The sequence below is a fragment of the Acipenser ruthenus genome, chromosome 22, assembly GCF_902713425.1.
Source record: "Acipenser ruthenus chromosome 22, fAciRut3.2 maternal haplotype, whole genome shotgun sequence".
Lineage (NCBI taxonomy): Eukaryota > Metazoa > Chordata > Actinopteri > Acipenseriformes > Acipenseridae > Acipenser > Acipenser ruthenus.
In genome coordinates this window covers 11,681,861-11,701,196 of record NC_081210.1, presented here as the reverse complement: position 1 = coordinate 11,701,196, position 19,336 = coordinate 11,681,861, and positions in this window count along the sequence as shown.

Genomic DNA, 19,336 nt, shown 5'->3' with positions numbered 1-19,336 from the left:
TATAAACCAGCCAGGGAATTATTGTGTTGTGAAGTTCACAGAGACATTATTCTCGGGAAAAAGTGTACCGTGGCTTTAAACCCCTTGTTTTGATCTTAGCAATGGAGAAACTTAAACATTTAAAATATATTGTGCTATCATGCAATTTGTTTTGCACAAAACACCTAAACCTTAACTTGAACAACTAGGTTGAAAAAAGAAAAAGATTTCCTGTAACTTAATTATTATTTTTATTATTATTATTATTATTATTATTATTATTTATTATCTGTTGTGTTATTTAAAAAATGTTTTTTTTAAATAACTATCCATCATTGAATTTTTACAAAATGTGTATTAAAATTATTAAAACAGAATAGTTTTGTAATAAGGATGTATTTTACTTTTTGTGTAAATATTTGTTTTGATTTATTTTTTAATTTGAGTAATACAGATTTTCAATGAGAGATCTGGGAGAGGAGCATGGTTAGCAGCATATGAAATGTCTTTATATCGGAGTGTTTGCACCAGATGAGAATGTCATAGATTATCTATACGGTTTCATTATTCTTATTTAATTGTGTATTATAAAATATATAGAAAAAAGGGTGTCATAAGATACAAGCTTTTATCCCACTCAAGGTCAAAGCTTCTGAAAGTTTTGTTTCTAAATGATCTATATGATGCTACTACAGCATGCCTTCATTTTGTTTGTCTTGGTAAGGCTGTGTAAACATCAGTTGTGACTAGTCAGCTCTGCCCAAGCCAGGCCATCACAACTGGTTCCATTTTAAAAATAGGCTAATATAAAATTCACATATTTCATATTTAAATGTAAAATAAATACTATTCTCCACATTGGGAATATCTGGTTACTTTTGTGTTATTTTTCCTGACCAGAGCCTGTAAAGAACATTGTGCTAAGGTTTTTTGTTAAATCTCAAGGTTTGCCCGCAGTTCACATTCGGTGAACAGGAGAGAGAAAAATAGTAGGAGTTTGAAATCCCCTCGAGATAACGGGCAGTAGTTGTTGTTTTGTCTCTTATTTTTCAAGCCAAGGAGCATCTGTAATGATGCGTTTTGAATCTCTAACCTCACAGGGAAATGCAGCAGGTGGAAATAATAAAAGTGCAGACCACTGTTTTTTTTTTTTTTTTCATTTTTTTATTTCACCAGGATAATCCTTATTCCAAATGGCACAGACAGAAATATAGAAAGCTTTGCCAAACTTGGGATTTGAGGCTTAGAAGTCTTGCTTCACTGTCGGGCTCTTTTAGCTTCAGCTATTTAACCCTAGTGTTGCTTTTGAATGTACATCCTTTCTGTTTTCTTAGTGCTGACCTTACACAGGACATAAGAACATTTAAGAACAAGAGGAGGCCATTTGGCCCACCTAAGCTCATCTGGTTCCTAGTAGCTGGTTGATCTCTGAACTGTGTCAAGATGGGTTTTAAAGGTTCAACATGACTTGGTTGCCCATTCCGTACGCTCACCACACACTGTCCTAAACCTAAATCTCCACTTAATTTCAACTGTGTCTTGTTTTCTGTACTGCGCTTAAAGTAATGGTTTGGGTTAACTATGTCAACTCCTTTTAAGATTTTAAAAACTTTACCTATGTATACCTCAACCTTTATCTTTTAAATAAGAAAATTGATCTGATATTTGTTCCCTAAGTGTCTTAACATAAGTATGCACCATCCCCATATAGTGTTCAGCATTATTGTATTACCAGCAATACAATAGACTATGAACCAAGGTAACTCACATTTAAACACAATATTTGAGTAATTGCAAAAAGAAAAAATAATTCAGAATTATTGTAAGCATTATACAAATGCAAGTAGACAGGAAAACAAACCAGAACATGTTTAATAATGCGTGTCTAAATGTGAAGCTTTAATACTGATAAGTAATAAAACGATTTTTCATTCTTGATGGATGTTTAGGAAGCTTAAAAGCTTCTCAGGCATTCAGTAAACCACCATTTCATGGTGACTGTATTTTTTTTATTTTTGTAATAAGACAGGTGTAACTGTGCAGTTGCTATTACTGTAGAGTAAATAGTTTTCTGACTGAAATTATTATACAGGTTAAAAACTGCTGGGAAACAAGGTGGTAATGTGAGATTCAATAACCTTTAATCCCCTTGATTTATACTTTGGATCGACCAAAGCGGAGCTCTGTTATGCATGCGTCTCCTTTTTATGCTGATACAATAGTCTCTGTCTAAGAGACCACCTCTCGGGAAGCAAGCAAAGTGTTCTAAGACGGAGTTAGCCACCAGACACAATATGAATCAATCAATCAATAAATACAAAAGGCAATACCAGCCATACAGTAAGAGAAATAAGCCGACAAAGTAAGGTAAAATGTCCTTCTCCTCCTTCTCCCCCAGGCACATTTATCCACGCATCTGTATACTACAGGACATCCAAGTTTAATGACAATTAGCTTGTTTTGTCAACATGGAAATATACTAGGGAACACATTTATTTTGACATCTGTATCATTTATATTAAATGATTTATTTCTGTTTTAAAATTGAATATTTGCCTGCAAAAAATGTATATTTTTTACATAAATATAAAAAAAGGTCTGGCATGCGTGGGATATGAAACTATAACCTTCAGTTTGCAAGCGTGTTGTGTTACTGTCATCAGTGTTACATGATTAGTTGAGACAAGCAGTATTTTGAAAGATGAAGTCAGCCAACTGAGAATTCTTGTGATTTTGCTATATTTTTGAGTCATTATTCATCTTCATCATCATTCTGAGATTCTGATCTTGATCTCTGAAAAATTTTGGTTTCCTGTCAGTGTAATGCTCATTGTGGTCCCTATTGGCACAAGGAAGTACGGTTTCCTTTCGATACTGGTTGATGAGAGTAATGCTATTTGTTGTCCCCACTGGACAAAAAGGAATGTTAATTTCTGAGAATTAGCTATATGTTGAAGGATAGCCTATATATTTGGTAAAAGTAAAACATAAATAAATAAATACATTAATAAATATTGAAATAAATGAATACATATACATGTATTTCTTTATTTATTTATCTTGATATTTATTTATTTTTCACTATAATATAAACACTACCATTTAATACTGTATGGAACGAAAATAAATACTCAACAGTTCTTGTTCAATTGTATATTAGTGAAGATTTTTGTACATAAAGGTTATTATGCTTTCATATATTTTTATAATAATGGGGTGCATGAGCCTGGGGACTGGAGACAGTCCAGCGCTGAACTTGAATGAGAAACTGTGGGTGCGACTGAGCGAACATGTGAGCTGTGACGAGAGAATATGCAGTGAAAGTGCCAAGACTAAAACGTAGGGTTATTATTTTGGTGCCATGAATTCCGGCCCCTGACAGGAATTCTCTGTAGTTTCAAATAAAACAAACATTTTGAGATTTCAACACCGTCTCCATGAGTACTACTTCCTAAACATTATAATAACATATTAAATGAACGGATCAAGATTATTATGATAGTTTGCAAAATCAGATGAAAGCTTTCAATACAATCGGGATAATACATAACATCATGTAACAATTTTTTTTTTTTTTTTTTTTTTTGGTTCCTGGGTGGTAAGTGTTATTTCCTAATTGCTTATGCCTCAAAAGTATAGAAAATGGCTATTATTCCCCACAAACTTTGCTTTTGTGACCAGAACTTTCTAGAACTTTCCAGTAATATAAATAGTAGTATAAATACAGGGGCCTTAAGCCCACCAGTTCAGTTTAGTTCCAGCTGCCTAAGTGGATACATATCTGCATTTTTCTGAGATGGCATCAAGAGGCTGCAAGCATCCGGCAGACGCATTTTGCTATGTCTGCGGCCAATTTATCAAGACAAGAGCGAAAAAGTACTCCATGGAAGCATCTGCTAAGATGTGTGAGGCCTACAAGGCATATTTCGGCATACCTGTCGGGGATCAAGACAAACCCTGGGCACCTCATTTCACCTACGAGCACTGCAAAAAAACTCGAAGGTAAGATGGACAATTGTTGCTTGGAATTTTATGTTATAAAATTTGTTAAAATTTTTAAAATTGTAAAAGTTTTTAATTTTAAAATGTTTTACAATTTTCAATGTTATTGAAAAAATATATCATATATGAAAAATGTTGCGAGAATCTCTTACACATTAGTCATGGGTGAAATAAATGTATTTTTGTAGGATGGTACAGAGGGGAAAAGAGAGCCATGAAGTTCGCTATCCCAAGAATTTGTTGGGAACCCACTGACCACTCAAGCAACTGCTACTTCTGCATGGTGGACCCTTCCAAACGTCAGACTGGCAAGAATGCACCTGCTATCACGTATCCGGACCTTCCGTCATCCATCGCCCCGGTGCCACACTGCCATGAGCTCCCCGTACCCACTCCTCCGGAGAGAGAGCAGCCGTCTTTAGAAGAGAGCAGCAAGTCAGAGAGCGAGGAAGACGTTGTAGATCCAGATGACAATTTCAGAGGTGGAGCTGAGGAGAGAAACCCATACTACCCCAACCAAAAAGACCTCAACGACTTGATTAGAGATCTTGGTCTCACCAAGTCCAATGCCGAGCTTTTTATGTCTAGGCTCAAGCAGTGGAACTTGTTGGATAAAAGTGTGCAAGTTGCAGATCAGAGGAAGCGTCACCAACCTTTTTCCAGCTTCTTCACCCGTCAAGATGGGCTCTGCTTCTGCCACAATGTGACCAGTCTGTTCGAGGCAATCGGAATCGCCTGTAACCAGAATGAGTGGCGCCTCTTCATTGACAGCTCATCCAGGAGCCTCAAAGCCGTGCTGCTCCATAATGGTAACAAGTACCCGTCTCTTCCCCTGGCTCACTCGGTGCACCTCAAAGAGGATTACAACAGCATCAAGACCTTGCTGGACGCCTTAAAGTATGATGAGTACGGCTGGGAGGTCATAGGAGACTTCAAAATGGTGGCATTCCTGATGGGTCTCCAAGGCGGTTTTACCAAGTTTCCCTGCTATCTTTGCCTTTGGGACAGCAGGGACACCAAGGCGCACTACCACAGGCGGGACTGGCCACAGCAGACCGAGTTCTCTGTGGGGAGGAACAACGTCAAGTGGGAGCCACTGGTGGACCCCCGGAAGGTACTGATGGCACCACTGCACATCAAATTGGGCCTTATGAAACAATTTGTCAGAGCTCTAGATAAGGAGTCGGCAGCCTTCAAGTACCTTCAAGACTTCTTCCCTAAGCTGTCTGAGGCAAAGATAAAGAAGATCCTGGAGTGCAATGAATTCCCCAAGAAGCTCACTAGTAAGGAGAAAGCGGCTTGGAACAGCTTTGTCGCAGTGGTTCGGGGCTTCATGGGCAATCACAAGGCCGAAAACTATGTGGAGCTGGTTGAGACTCTGGTGAAGAACTACGGCACAATGGGCTGTAAGATCTCCCTCAAAATCCATATCCTTGATGCTCATCTTGATGAATTCAAGGAGAACATGGGAGCGTACTCGGAGGAGCAAGGTGAGCACTTCCACCAGGATATACTGGACTTTGAACGCCGCTACCAAGGACAGTATAACGAGAACATGATGGGAGACTACATTTGGGGGCTGATTCGTGAAAGTGGTTTACAGTATAATCGTAAATCTTGAAAAACTACTCACTTCTAAATCTTTTGTAGTCATTTTTGTATTAGTTTAGTATAAATACATGTTAATTTGGATTCATATGTTGTTTTTTTCTGACTTTATGTGAACGAAAAGACACAAATTCTCCCGTTTTCTCATTGGAAATAGGTAAATTTCAAAATATCACTGTCCTGGTCACAAAAGCAAAGTTTGTGGGGAATAATAGCCATTTTCTATACTTTTGAGGCATAAGCAATTAGGAAATAACACTTACTACCCAAGAACAAAAATTGTGTTACATAGTGAATCATTATTTACAAATTCTTGTTTGTCTCGTTACTTGTTAAAAACTGGAACTTTACTGCTATATTACTTGCAAATGTTGTCAAATGGAAGGACAAACTTTGCGGTGTGAAAGCTAGGGTGTCTGCATTGGAAGCATGTCTTGGGTTCGTTTCCCACACAGGGTTTCATTGCAAACTTTAAAAAAAAATTAAATGTATTTTATTTATGTATAACAAACACATTTTAATGTCAAAAAATGTAGTTGATATGAATGACACTTTCATTGAACATACATATTGTGTGTGTGTAGGATTTGAACCCTAACTCGTCATACTTTCACTCCAACTACATAACCACTACGCTACACAGATTCACATCTTAACCCTTTCAACAATTTACATTTACCATAGCCAAACGGCAATACATTTCCTCAATGTAGGTTGAACAATTTTGCTATTCCCGTAATGTGTGTGTGTTATTATCCATTAAGTGAAAAAAGTAGTGATATCTGAAACAAAAACACATTGGAAATGTGAAAAAACACCACCTTGCCCAGCACAAAGCAAATAGGCACAATTGTAAAACCGATGGGGGCCAAGGTTTCCTCAATTGTTTCTTCTAACGTCTTCTAACGTATCAAAAGGCAAATATGCACAACTGTAAAAGCGGTGGGGGTCAAAGTTGCCCCAATTGTTTCTGATACAATTGTTCAAGAAACAATTGGGGCAGCCTTGGCCCCCATCAGTTTTATAGTTGTTCCTATTTGCTTAGTGCTGGCCAAGGTTGCCCCAATGGTTTCTTGAAACTTGGCTTGTGTTTTTGATATCTCCACTTTAAATGGCTGGGCACTTTTGATAACTTGGCGTTTTTTCACAATTCCAATGTGTTTTTGTTTCAGATAATAAAGTAATAGAAAAAGTAATGTTAATAAAACTAAAGCAAAACAACACAGTCAAATGTATTATGAAATTAGCTGGCTGGTCTATCACAATGGAAGAGGGTAAAATAATGGCTGTTAATTAGGGTTATCTTAACGTTAATAAATAAACTGTCAAACTAAATGAACACAGCACCCCTACACACGTTACAAAATGCTGCAGCAATATACAAGACATGCACATTATTTAACAGAATGGTAAAGCAACTCACCAGAATGGGAAACACCAAATTGCTCGGCGACTTGTGTTCAGGTTTTTTTCAAGAGTTTGAACAATTTCCAACTTTGTGTAGCAAGAGAAACAGCACGGCATTTTGCCGTTTGTTTACATGCCATTTTGTAGCAATGAGGTGCACTCAAGGAAATCAGAACACAAAACAATTAAATGGTATGACGGAGGTTCTGGAAATATTTAATACACCAATCAGTGTCCCTCAAGATATTCGCGTGATGACAAGTCGCTTTTTTCTTTTTTTACAAAACAGTACTGTATCCATGGTAAACGAATCACTATCGGTGCCAAGAAGGTGTTCTTTTAAGCGAAGTTCTTGTTCCTTTAGCCAGAGCATTTACAATGGGAAAAATCTGTTTCTCCACAAGGGTGTTCCCTTAGGGGAAGTGTTCTCTTAGGAGGTGTTCCTATTCGTGGAGACTGTTGTATCATGAAGTATATGTTCTAAATTCAATCTCAAAGCTTGTTTTTCTATTCATGTGCGTGTGCCCTCCTGGCTCTCTGCATTAACAAGTACATTATCAATCTTTCCTAAAATAGAGGATCCAATAAGTTCAACTTCTTTATTCAGAACCCAACTGACCACCAAAAGTAGCATTTGTTACTGTACAATTTGACATGGCACATGCATAAATACTTCAACAGGCTGATTTTGATCGATTTTCTGATTTGATCTATGTTATACTATTTTGTATGCTCTAGTAACACATACTGTATGCCTATATTATATAAATGTGTTTTTATTTTTTTTTCTTTGGTGCTCTTTACATCTTTTTCTTTATTTGTATTTACCGATACATCTTTGGAGTTGCGTAAAGTGAAAATAAATCCCCTGCAGTCAAATGGAGTATAAGTAGGAAGCATCTGGAATACATCCAAAGGGATGGGATTTGAGAGAATTCTTGAAAGAGCACATCTCCGAGTGAGTTTTGAATGTGCCAAAGTACATGTGTTACTGCAATCACATGGAACGCATAGCCCAAAGCACTTAGATGTGAGGGTGTAATGCACAGTTCAGATATCTGGAGACTGCATTGGCAGGCTTCTCATGACACAATTATCCATCATTATTTGGTAAAAAGGGGAAAGTTTGGCTACTTCCAATGGCTTGAGTAATCACTTTGCAGATTTAAATTATGCAACAAACTCCTTTAAACCCATTAAAAACACACTTCTTTTACAAAACACATGCAGTGTTTAGGTCAATTGACCATTAATGAAGAGTAACCCCTCCACGACAATGCAAAAGGTACATGAACCACAAACGCAGCATCAGTGACAGGAGCCAGCCCCTGGTAGAATAGTACAACAATGCAAAGCAATACACATTGGTTATCCACACAGTACTAGATAGTGTGCCACTGTATCAGTACCAATGCACAATATGGGTTTCAAATCCATTGTGTTGCAATTGCTGACAAAGCGAATGGTTTTGGCAAGTTAATACACTGGTGTATAAAGGTATCGCAACATATTAATGTATGCAGAAAGTGGAGTGGAGCAGTATTTATTTGGATTGCTCGTATACATCATACTGTATATACAGTATGTTGAGTTATATACTGCAGAGCTGCAAAGCGGGTAATTGGGACGAGAAGAATACACTGTATTATCCGAACTTTAACTGTTAAACATGCTTTGTTTGGTGCTTCTAATGGTAGCTTTCTTAAGATGTACCAAAAAGTATTTGCTATACCCTGTGATTGGTATATTATCGTGAGGTGTTTGTCATTGACCTATTTCAGGTCTATTTATTCACTTGTATAAATGAAATATATATTCATACAAAAAAACATGTTTTCATTTATTTAGCGGTAGGTGTTCATGAAACATTTTTTTTTTTATCATTTTTCTTTGTTTCAAAACATGCAAGTTTCCTTTTCGTGTTTGCATCATGTTTTTTTCATAGAGAAATATAAATCATTGTCTAAAAATGCTTCACTATTTTGTCTAGGTCAATTTGATAGTTTTACAATCACAGGCATGGATTAACATAACAATAGGAAATGAAAGAGTAATGTTCTCCACGTGATAAAGTGTGTTCCCAATTGGAGCTAGCTTTACACAAAAGAGGTTCTTAAGAGGCCCCTGAGGAAAATATTAAGAAAAGTGAGTGGGCCTGACCAGAAGTTGTCTAGCCTTGTTAGATATTGAGCCGTGGGGTGTAGTTGGAATGGTTTCTAAAAAGGCCTGCAATGAATTTCATGATGATTATTATTATTATTATTATTATTATTATTATTATTATTATTAACAACAACAACAACAACAATACTAATAATAATAATATCAAAATGACCTGTTTTATCATACGTAGCACCTGATCATTTATTCTGTGCTATACTCTACAACACCAAAGCAGCCACGTTTCGTTTTGGATTTAATATTAACTAGTGCTTAAAATGTCAAAATACTGTAGATGAGGGTAGTTGAGCTTGATGATCCTGGCAGGCATGTGGGACGGAACACTCTGCAGAGCGACTTGCTGCGCTGACTCCAGTTATCTGAGCTCATACAAACCCAATCTGGCATTTTTCTGGCTGCCTTAATATCTGTAATGGAGGTATATTGGTTAGTCTTCTGGCACTATGGCACTATTTTATTTATTTATTTATTTATTTATTTACTTACTTACTGAAATTATCCAATCAAGCCTAGGAAAACATGCACAATATTAAATGGTTACATACAAATTACAAACTGAACACGTGTCATCTCTAGTATGTCTAATGATAATTTTTCATGTCACTAATGTCATGCCTAGGAGGCTGTGTGGTCCAGTGGTTAAAGAAAAGGGCTTGTAACCAGGAGGTCCCCGGTTCAAATCCCACCTCAGCCACTGACTCATTGTGTGATCCTGAGCAAGTCACTTAACCTCCTTGTGCTCTGTCTTTTGGGTGAGACGTAGTTGTAAGTGACTCTGCAGCTGATGCATAGTTCACACACCCTAGTCTCTGTAAGTCGCATTGGATAAAAGCATCTGCTAAATAAACAAATAATAATAACACTGTGTAACAAATTATGATTTTTTTTGGTTCCTGAGTAGTAAGTGTTATTTCCTAATTGCTTATGCCTGAAAAGTATAGAAAATGGCTATTATTCCCCACAAACTTTGCTTTTGTGACCAGGACAGTGATATTTTGAAATGTACCTATTTTCCAGAACATTCCAGATAGATTCAGTGCTGAGTAAACTTGGAGTAACTTCTAGAACTTTCCAGTAATATAAATAGTAGTATAAATACAGGGGCCTTAAGCCCACCAGTTCAGTTTAGTTCCAGCTGCCTAAGTGGATACATATCTGCATTTTTCTGAGATGGCATCAAGAGGCTGCAATGGTGGCATTCCTGATGGGTCTCCAAGGCGGTTTTACCAAGTTTCCCTGCTATCTTTGCCTTTGGGACAGCAGGGACACCAAGGCGCACTACCACAGGCGGGACTGGCCACAGCGGACCGAGTTCTCTGTGGGGAGGAACAACGTCAAGTGGGAGCCACTGGTGGACCCCCGGAAGGTGCTGATGGCACCACTGCACATCAAATTGGGCCTTATGAAACAATTTGTCAGAGCTCTAGATAAGGAGTCGGCAGCCTTCAAGTACCTTCAAGACTTCTTCCCTAAGCTGTCTGAGGCAAAGGCCAAAGCCGGTGTCTTCGTCGGACCACAGATAAAGAAGATCCTGGAGTGCAATGAATTCCCCAAGAAGCTCACTAGTAAGGACAAAGCGGCTTGGAACAGCTTTGTCGCAGTGGTTCGGGGCTTTATGGGCAATCACAAGGCCGAAAACTATGTGGAGCTGGTTGAGACTCTGGTGAAGAACTACGGCACAATGGGCTGTAGGATGTCCCTCAAAATCCATATCCTTGATGCTCATCTTGATAAATTCAAGGAGAACATGGGAGCGTACTCGGAGGAGCAAGGCGAGCGCTTCCACCAGGATATACTGGACTTTGAACGCCGCTACCAAGGACAGTATAACGAGAACATGATGGGAGACTACATTTGGGGGCTGATTCGTGAAAGTGATTTACAGTATAATCGTAAATCTTGAAAAACTACTCACTTCTAAATCTTTTGTAGTTATTTTTGTATTACTTTAGTATAAATACATGTTAATTTGGATTCATATGTAGTTTTTTTCTGACTTTATGTGAACGAAAAGACACAAATTCTCCCGTTTTCTCATTGGAAATAGGTAAATTTCAAAATATCACTGTCCTGGTCACTAAAGCAAAGTTTGTGGGGAATAATAGCCATTTTCTATACTTTTGAGGCATAAGCAATTAGGAAATAACACTTACTACCCAGGAACAAAAATTGTGTTACATAAATGCCTTTGGCCTGTCCAGGGCTATTTTGACTGCAGACAGTCATAACTACTTTAAACTTGCCTTCACTTTTATTGTATTGATTTTTGGTATCCTTGTTCTTTCATTTCATCAATAATAAACATCCAACAAATCTAGCTGATACAATAATAATATTAATAAAAAAACAGGATCCCAAAAGCATCAGCTATCTTTACCACAGTAGTTTGTGTTCTGCGAATAAATCTTTCCAAACTATTTAATAAAAAGGTTAATAAAATCAACCTGATAGTTAATTTCTTCTGCTATATTTCTTTTCTTAATGATTAAATATATCAACTTAAATTTATGATCCGATAGCTGCTTGAAATTCATCAACAGTATAGTAAATGGCATTAAATAAAATCTGTTAAAACCATGTTGTTATATCCATAGTGGAACAAACTACACCATATTGATTTAGCCCGACTTGCTCCTGAGTTCAGTAAAGTTAGCCAAGTGTATCTTGGATCCAAATAGAACCTGAAGACAAGCTGTTTATTAAGCAGAACCAGGGACAAGCACGTCAGGTAGGAATTAAACATGCGTCTGTGTTCCATTAACTGTGACCTGCAGGTTGAAAGCCAATAGGAATTTCAAATAAATATTAAGGATTGACATTGATTGAGCACACTGCCTGGGAGACATGTCAGTCAATCTTAATCATTACGAGATGCTATCCAGAAACGTTTATTTTTTAAAGCACACAAACCTTTTCATTTTATTGTCGGTCTTTTCTCATTTACTCCACAGACCCCAGGCTTGCCCTTGACAATTTCTTTGAACCCTATTGATCCTGTGGGCACTGGCAGGCTGTAGGAAACAGCATCTCTTTCCTTAGTTTGAACCTATTTTTGATTTATTTCCGCCATATTGTAGCTAATACAATTCTATAAATGTTACCTGTTTTGCACTGTCAATCATTCCTCTGCTCCCACATGCGTTTTGTTATTTTTCCTATACACTTTTCAATGGTGGGATATAGTGTTCAAAGATTTAACTGTTTTATTAGAGCAAAGTAATTATTGCTGTAATTACTGTGGGATTGTATTATGCAACTTCAAACATTAGGCTATAATTATTATTTAAACCCTTTTTCAAGGCTTTTATCATATAGTTTAACTTACTGCTGTAATTTCTCTATCGCGGCTTAAGAGTTCTGTTGCTAATTAAGCATTACTGTCCAACACAGCGGTCATTACCTGCTAGATTAGCTGTGTCCTGACCTGGGGGTCAATTATCTACAGGTAATAGCACTGCATATTAATGCTCCTATATGGGGGTCCATGAGTGGCCCACCTGGTAAAACACTTGGGGGGTGATGTAAGTATAGGCGCAGTGCAAATAATAGCGGCCAGGCAATTATTTTGCACTGCACCCTATGTAAGCTTAAGAGCAATGCAAATTACTCAACATGCACAAATAATGATCTGTAATTATGATAATGAGGGTCTCAATGAACGCATCGGTCTGTTTAGCGGTCGCACTTGCATAGTTAGGATTACAGAGAGCAGTAGTTGCTTTCGAGGAGCACGAAAATACAAACCAAAAAAAAATGTCAGAGGAAGGGCAGCAAAGTCCTGAGAGTTTTCTGAGAAGGAGATGAGAGTCGTTACGGCTAAGGTCACAGCACCATTTTCTTTTCAGGCCTGCTGCGTTGCAGTGTACGCACAAATGTGAAGGGTAATGGTTACATTTCTATTTCAGGGAAACAGGGTTATGATAATCTAGCATTCCCTTTCAAGTACAAAATGTAATCATTAGCTAATGGGATAGAATACCCAAGCCGTCCCAAGTGAAGGACTAGCAGCACCGGCAGATGTGCTTAAAAGGAAGATAACTGCCTATAGCATTCTGGCAAAAGACCGATTGAGGGCCCATGGCATATAGTCCATAGTACAGTGAGGGAGGACCCTCATGCAGTGTATATGCTGCAAGGTTACACAGAGTAACCTCTGCATTGAACACCAGAAGTGCAAAACAAGGGAGTATGGCTAACTACTCCAAAACTTAAAGTGGAACTGTGGCAAAGTGGTGAGTGGATACAGGTGAGTGCAGTGCAGGTACAAATCACACAGACAATTACTAACAGGTGCAAGGGTGTTTATTGATAAATTACTACAATGTCCAGAGCCTTAAGGCAAAACACCTGTAAATAATAATGCTGGAAGTGATTACAGCAGCGTGTATCACTTTGGTTTTGTAAAATCCCACGGGTTTGACCCGCAACCAAAAAGTCCAGTTTTATCACCCACACAAAACACAAAGACACAGACACAGTTCCTACGGTGCATGATTTAAGTGCTTGTGGTGAAAAGAGTTCTCAGTGGAAAGAGAAGTGCTGGTGTCCGGGTTTAATGCTGGCCTGTGGCTACAGCTCCGGATCGTGTTAGTAATCTTTTAGAAAAACGAAGCAAACAAACAACGTTTACAAGACAGACTAACAGAACACTCACGGTTATTACATGCAGGGACTCATTTCAGGTTCTTTCCTAACCATTCACAAAAGGAACAGATCACGTCCGCTATGACCCCTATTTATATCCTCGCTCATGACCCCTAGGTTAACGGTTAGGTCCGCTCCTCCAATACTCAGATGCCACACCGTTTACCGTCTGGGTCACTGAGTTTGGATACCGTAGCTTCGCCCCTTTCCTAAATGACCGACCTCCACCGCCCCTGCGGAATAAATTGTCGTGCCATTTAGTTAAGGGTACTCTGTTCCTTTTACACAGTGCCCTCACAGGTCGAGAGGGAGATCTAACACCAAGAATCATTCGATCTCTGTCATAGGAACATAATAAAAATGTGTTAAAAAGCAGAATGAGTGGCTGCTCTTAACACTCTGGTCCCAAAACCAGGGTTCTGCTGATCTACGACATTCAGTAGGTAGAACCTGGTAAAAGTATGAGGTGTGGCCCATACTGCAGCATTGCAAACGTATGCGACAGATGCGCCTTGGAATAACACCCAGCAGGTTGCAAGGCCTTTTGTGGCGTGACCAGTGACATTTTCTGGTGGGGGCAGGTTGGCTAGATCGTATGCAATCCTGACCATGTCTGCAATCCACCTTGACGGCCGCTGTTTAGACAGGGCTTGTCAGTAGAACTTAGACACAGCAAATAAACAATTGCACTGATTGCCACCTACTCTGAGTGTGGTCAACATAATACGCTCTGCCCGGTTAGGGCACTAGCGTATGGAACTTTCTCTCCCTGTCAGACTGGAAATGAGGTGGATGGAAGGCCTTCAATACCACTGACTGGTTGATATGGAAAGCAGAAATGCTTTTAGGGAGAAAAGCAGGATTAGTGCGGAGATTACTTTAGTTCTAGCCGCCGCAAAAAACAAACAGGCTTTCGCTATTGAAAATGCTTGCATTTCACCTACCTGTTTAGCGGATGTAAACTGTCCCACCAGGAAGTGTGTTCCTGGGGAGGCTGAGTCAATTTTAATATGGCAAGCTGAGATAGCTGATAGGTAGACATTAAGCATGGAAGGAGATTTCCCTTCATCAAAAAGGTCCTGCAAAAATTACAGTATATCCGCCATGGGACAAGTCGTGGGGTCTAGTTCACGTGAATGACCACGTCAGGAATACACCCCATTTATAGCCATACTGGGAGTGTGTAGACACTGCTCTGACATTCTGAAGCATCTCAATGACTTTGTCAGATAACCCGAGACAGCTCAAATGTCTCCGCTCAGGGGCCAGACCCAAAGCAGCAGAGCTGTTGGATCTGGGTGCCACAGAGTCCCCCGCGCCTGGCTCAGCAGGTCGCGACAGGCCGGCAGCTCTCACGGCTGGGCTGACCAAACAGGAGCTGTACCAGTGACTGTTCTCCTGGGCCACTTTGGGGCTACTAAGAACAAACAGGCCTGACCTTCTCCACACACAGTGGAAGCAGTGGCAATGGTGGGAAAGCACAGAGTCCTGGGTCATCTGTGGGCCAACGCATGTATGCCGAGCAGATGACCGCTCTCCACTAAGGAATACCAGTGGGGACAATGGGTGGACTCCTGGGTCGCCGCAGCCCAATTCCTCACTCCTGGCAAGTGATCTGCTTTTTCTGAAAACAAGTGCTCATAAGCCCATAGCAAAAGCTCCTGTGCAACACGATTGAGACCAAAAAGACCGGAAACCCCCCTGGTGGTGGATATAAGCCACCACTGTGGTGTTGTCTGTACGTATCAGCACGTCTTCCTTGTAGTCAGGGGACCAAATTGAGATAGTACCTCCTATAAGACATTCGTTCACATCCGAGGGTAAAAGCTGCAAACCATTTTTTTTTTAGATAGACTAGACCCTAATAGTACATGTTAGGGTGGTTGGCACTCTGGAATTTGCTTTTCTTGGTTTATACAGACTGCAAAACTTTGTCAGGAACAGGCACTTCATCCTCGCCTACCTGATTAAGAAGGTGAGGGCTTTGTTGGAACAATGCCTGTGAACTGATTTGTTGTATCACAGTCTGTGATGACATGGTATGCCAGTATGCCATCTAGAATTTCACTTTTCTCCTGTTTATATATTAAATTAAATTGAGAAGTGGAAATCTTTCACTATATATATACATATATATATATATATATATATATATATATATATATATATATATATATATATATATATATATATATATATATATATATAACATGGCTTGGAAAAATAACAGCCTCTGATTAGTTAAACAGCATCACATTATAAATTCCATGACAAACTGCCATTTTATTTGTTATTAGTTACAAAACCACTGCCGAAAATGAGTGACATTCCACCTATTTCCTTTAATATATTTGGGGATGAAACTCCAGATAACTCTCTCTTTCAATATCTGATTTACATTGAATCTTTCCACTTCATGTTTAAACTGCTTGGAACTGCATTATCTGTACAATTATCTATAAAGTTTTGATGAGACCTATACTTAGCTCTCTGTGCCATCAGTCTCTTCAGTTTATTACCCGCCTGTCTCGCCCTCCTGGATTGGTGTAGTACTCCAGTCCACCTCTCACTTCCTCCATTCCTTTGTAGGATTATATTATGTATAAAACACAACAATATATTTTAGCTCGAAGAGCCAGCTGCCCAACGTTTTGATATGTTGTACATCTCTTTCTCAAGGGAGCATGTGTTTGAGTCAAAACATTGGAGGTATTTATAGGTTTTTGACAGCATGACAACTACTTGTTATTGTTTATATTCCGATCCATGATTTATTCTTACGTGATGTAATTGTAGCAGGGCAGGGAAGGGGTTAAAATCCTCCCATCCTCCCTGGCAAACATATGCAAATGTGTGTCAATTGTTTTGGCAGTTGGTAGATTATTGTAAATTGGTGCCAGCTGCCTGTGCCTGTTCTGTGGGAAAATAAAACCCCACAGATCATTCATTGGAGGCTACTGAGTTGAAGGAAGCAGGAAGCTGTGTGCCCTGCTGCTGCCGAGCAAGTCAATAGAGAGCACTGTGTAAAACTAAACTGTGTGTTTCTGTTTGAACCTTGTCGATGGTCACAAGTGTTTGTTTTTTGTTAACTGGTAAATGGCGTATCCATCCAGTTAGGTTAATGTAGGGATTTTTATTAAGTGTTTATTAAGTGCTCCGAAAAGGAGTTAGGCTTTTGTTTGTTTTTGTTTATTTTGAAATTAAAAGTGCACGTAAAAGCGCTTAACTGTCAGTCTGTGTGTCGTCGTGTCTACGTTATTAAAGGGGCAAACAAACAGGAGAGAAGTGGAAATATTTATATATATATATATATATATATATATATATATATATATATATATATATATATTGTAAGACAGCAGGGAGGGGGTTAAATCCTCCCTGCAGAAAAACATGTGCGTAGGCACATTTTTGTTTGGTTTAATTGTTTTATTAGTTTGGTTAATTTTCATTTGTTAATTGTTCTGGCAGTTGGCCTTGTTATTGCAAATTAAGGCCAGCTGCCAGGTATAAAAAGAAAGCAGCCAGTGTACTTGGGGCTGCTGTGTGAAGAGCCCGCTTGCAAGTGCGTGCAGGCGAAAAAAAGGAAATGGTAGTGTGAAACCTTTTGGAGTGAAAACCTGTGTGTGTTTTGTTTTGTTGTGTTTTGTTTGGTGGGAAAACGGCTTAGCCGTCCCACTTGTAGTCAGGGTGTTCCCGAAAGTTTAGTTAGTGCTCCGATGGAGCTAGGTGTTTATTTTGTTTATTTTATTGTATTTATTAAAAATAGCCTGTCAGCGCAGAAAAAAATCAATTTCTGTGTCTTGGGTCGGTTTTTAAAGGGGCAACGAACCAGAGGGAGTTGCAGTCTAGTTGCAATATATATATGGCTTGGAAAAATAACAGCCTCTGATTGGTTAAACAGCATCACATGACACATGCGTATATATCGCGTATACCATGGTTTGCATATTAATGAGCCACTTCACACTGAATAACCACTACATTATAAATTCCATGATAAACTGCCATTTTATTTGTTATTAGTTACAAAACCACTGCCGAAAATGAGTGACATTCCACCTATTTCCTTTAATATATTTGGGGATGAAACTCCAGACAACTGGTACAACACCAACTTTCTGAGTGAAGTCAGCAGTCCACCTGAAAAAAAAAATACAAAATAAGTGCACCAGCAACTGTCAAGAGCAGACACATAACAGAACAGCTAAATGAAAAAGAAGAAAACAAAGATTGAAAAAACACACAAAAAAAAAAAAAACTACAGCATGGGCTGTTAATGTACTTAAAAACTGGTTTAAAGAAAAAAATATGGACATTCATTTTAAGGAAATAAGTCCAAAACTAAATCTCAACAACATAAGGGACTGTGCAAGAAGTTCAACTGGGGATAAGTATTCAGTCTCTAGTTTTGTAACGCTGAGCTGGACTAAATAGATATTTTAACAGTAGAAGTTTTAATATCTCTGCTGACAGCGAGTTTAAAACCAACAAGAATGTATTCCTGTCACTCATGAAAACTTTTAGAAAAGCAGGTAAAGTCAGAGCCAGACACCACCCCCTGAATTACCGGCCTGGATTTGAAGCGTCTGCGGGAAACTGAGGCACTGTCCCCTGACACCGCGGTCGGATTGGTGTGTAGGTCTGGTTTGATCTTCAACTTAATCTGGCACAATTAGAATGTGAGGGTGTCCGACAACTAACAAAAACATCTGAGATCCAAAAGGATGAAAATGGACTTGAATATGTGTGCCTCGCATATAACGAGTACACAAACTCACCTCCAGCTACAGCTTCAGCATCCATAGCAGCTTTTCCCCTTACTTCCTCAGTGTTATTTGAAACTCTGCCCATCATCAGCATGTGTTCAGTCCTCTAGTTTCTAGTGAGATGCCACTTTCGATGCAGAAATTCACAATAAACAGACATGTGCAATTTATTTTTAATAAACAAACAATGAATAAAATTAAATTTGGGACTATATTACACTTGCAGATGTATACTCAATAAAATGTTCTGGTTTTGTCTTAATTTAAAATGTGATTTAATTATTTGAATTACTTTTCAACCCCCAAATGACAGTTAGCCATGTTATAAGCAGTATAAATCACTTTATATGGTATATATCATGGGAACCGCACAGCCCGTTGTGGTTTATACCTTACACACACACACACACACACACACATATATATATATATATATATACTGAGCATCAAAAGAAACTTATCACTATTATAACACATTTATTTTTGGGAAAAAAAAGGTATATAAATGATGGACGTTGACGAAATGTTTTTGGTTTCTTTTGAATCACTCGATCATTCATCCTTGACCATGACACGCTTGAGTGACTATGACTGAAGCATATGCACTTAATCACCTAATTAGTGAGACAGTTGATTGGACTCTGGATGTGGAGCGATTTCAGCTGTTGAATTGCAAGCTTGAATAAAAGCAATAAAGAAAATCACAGAAAAAAAACAATATGCCACGTCTGTCAAGAGAGCAGCTC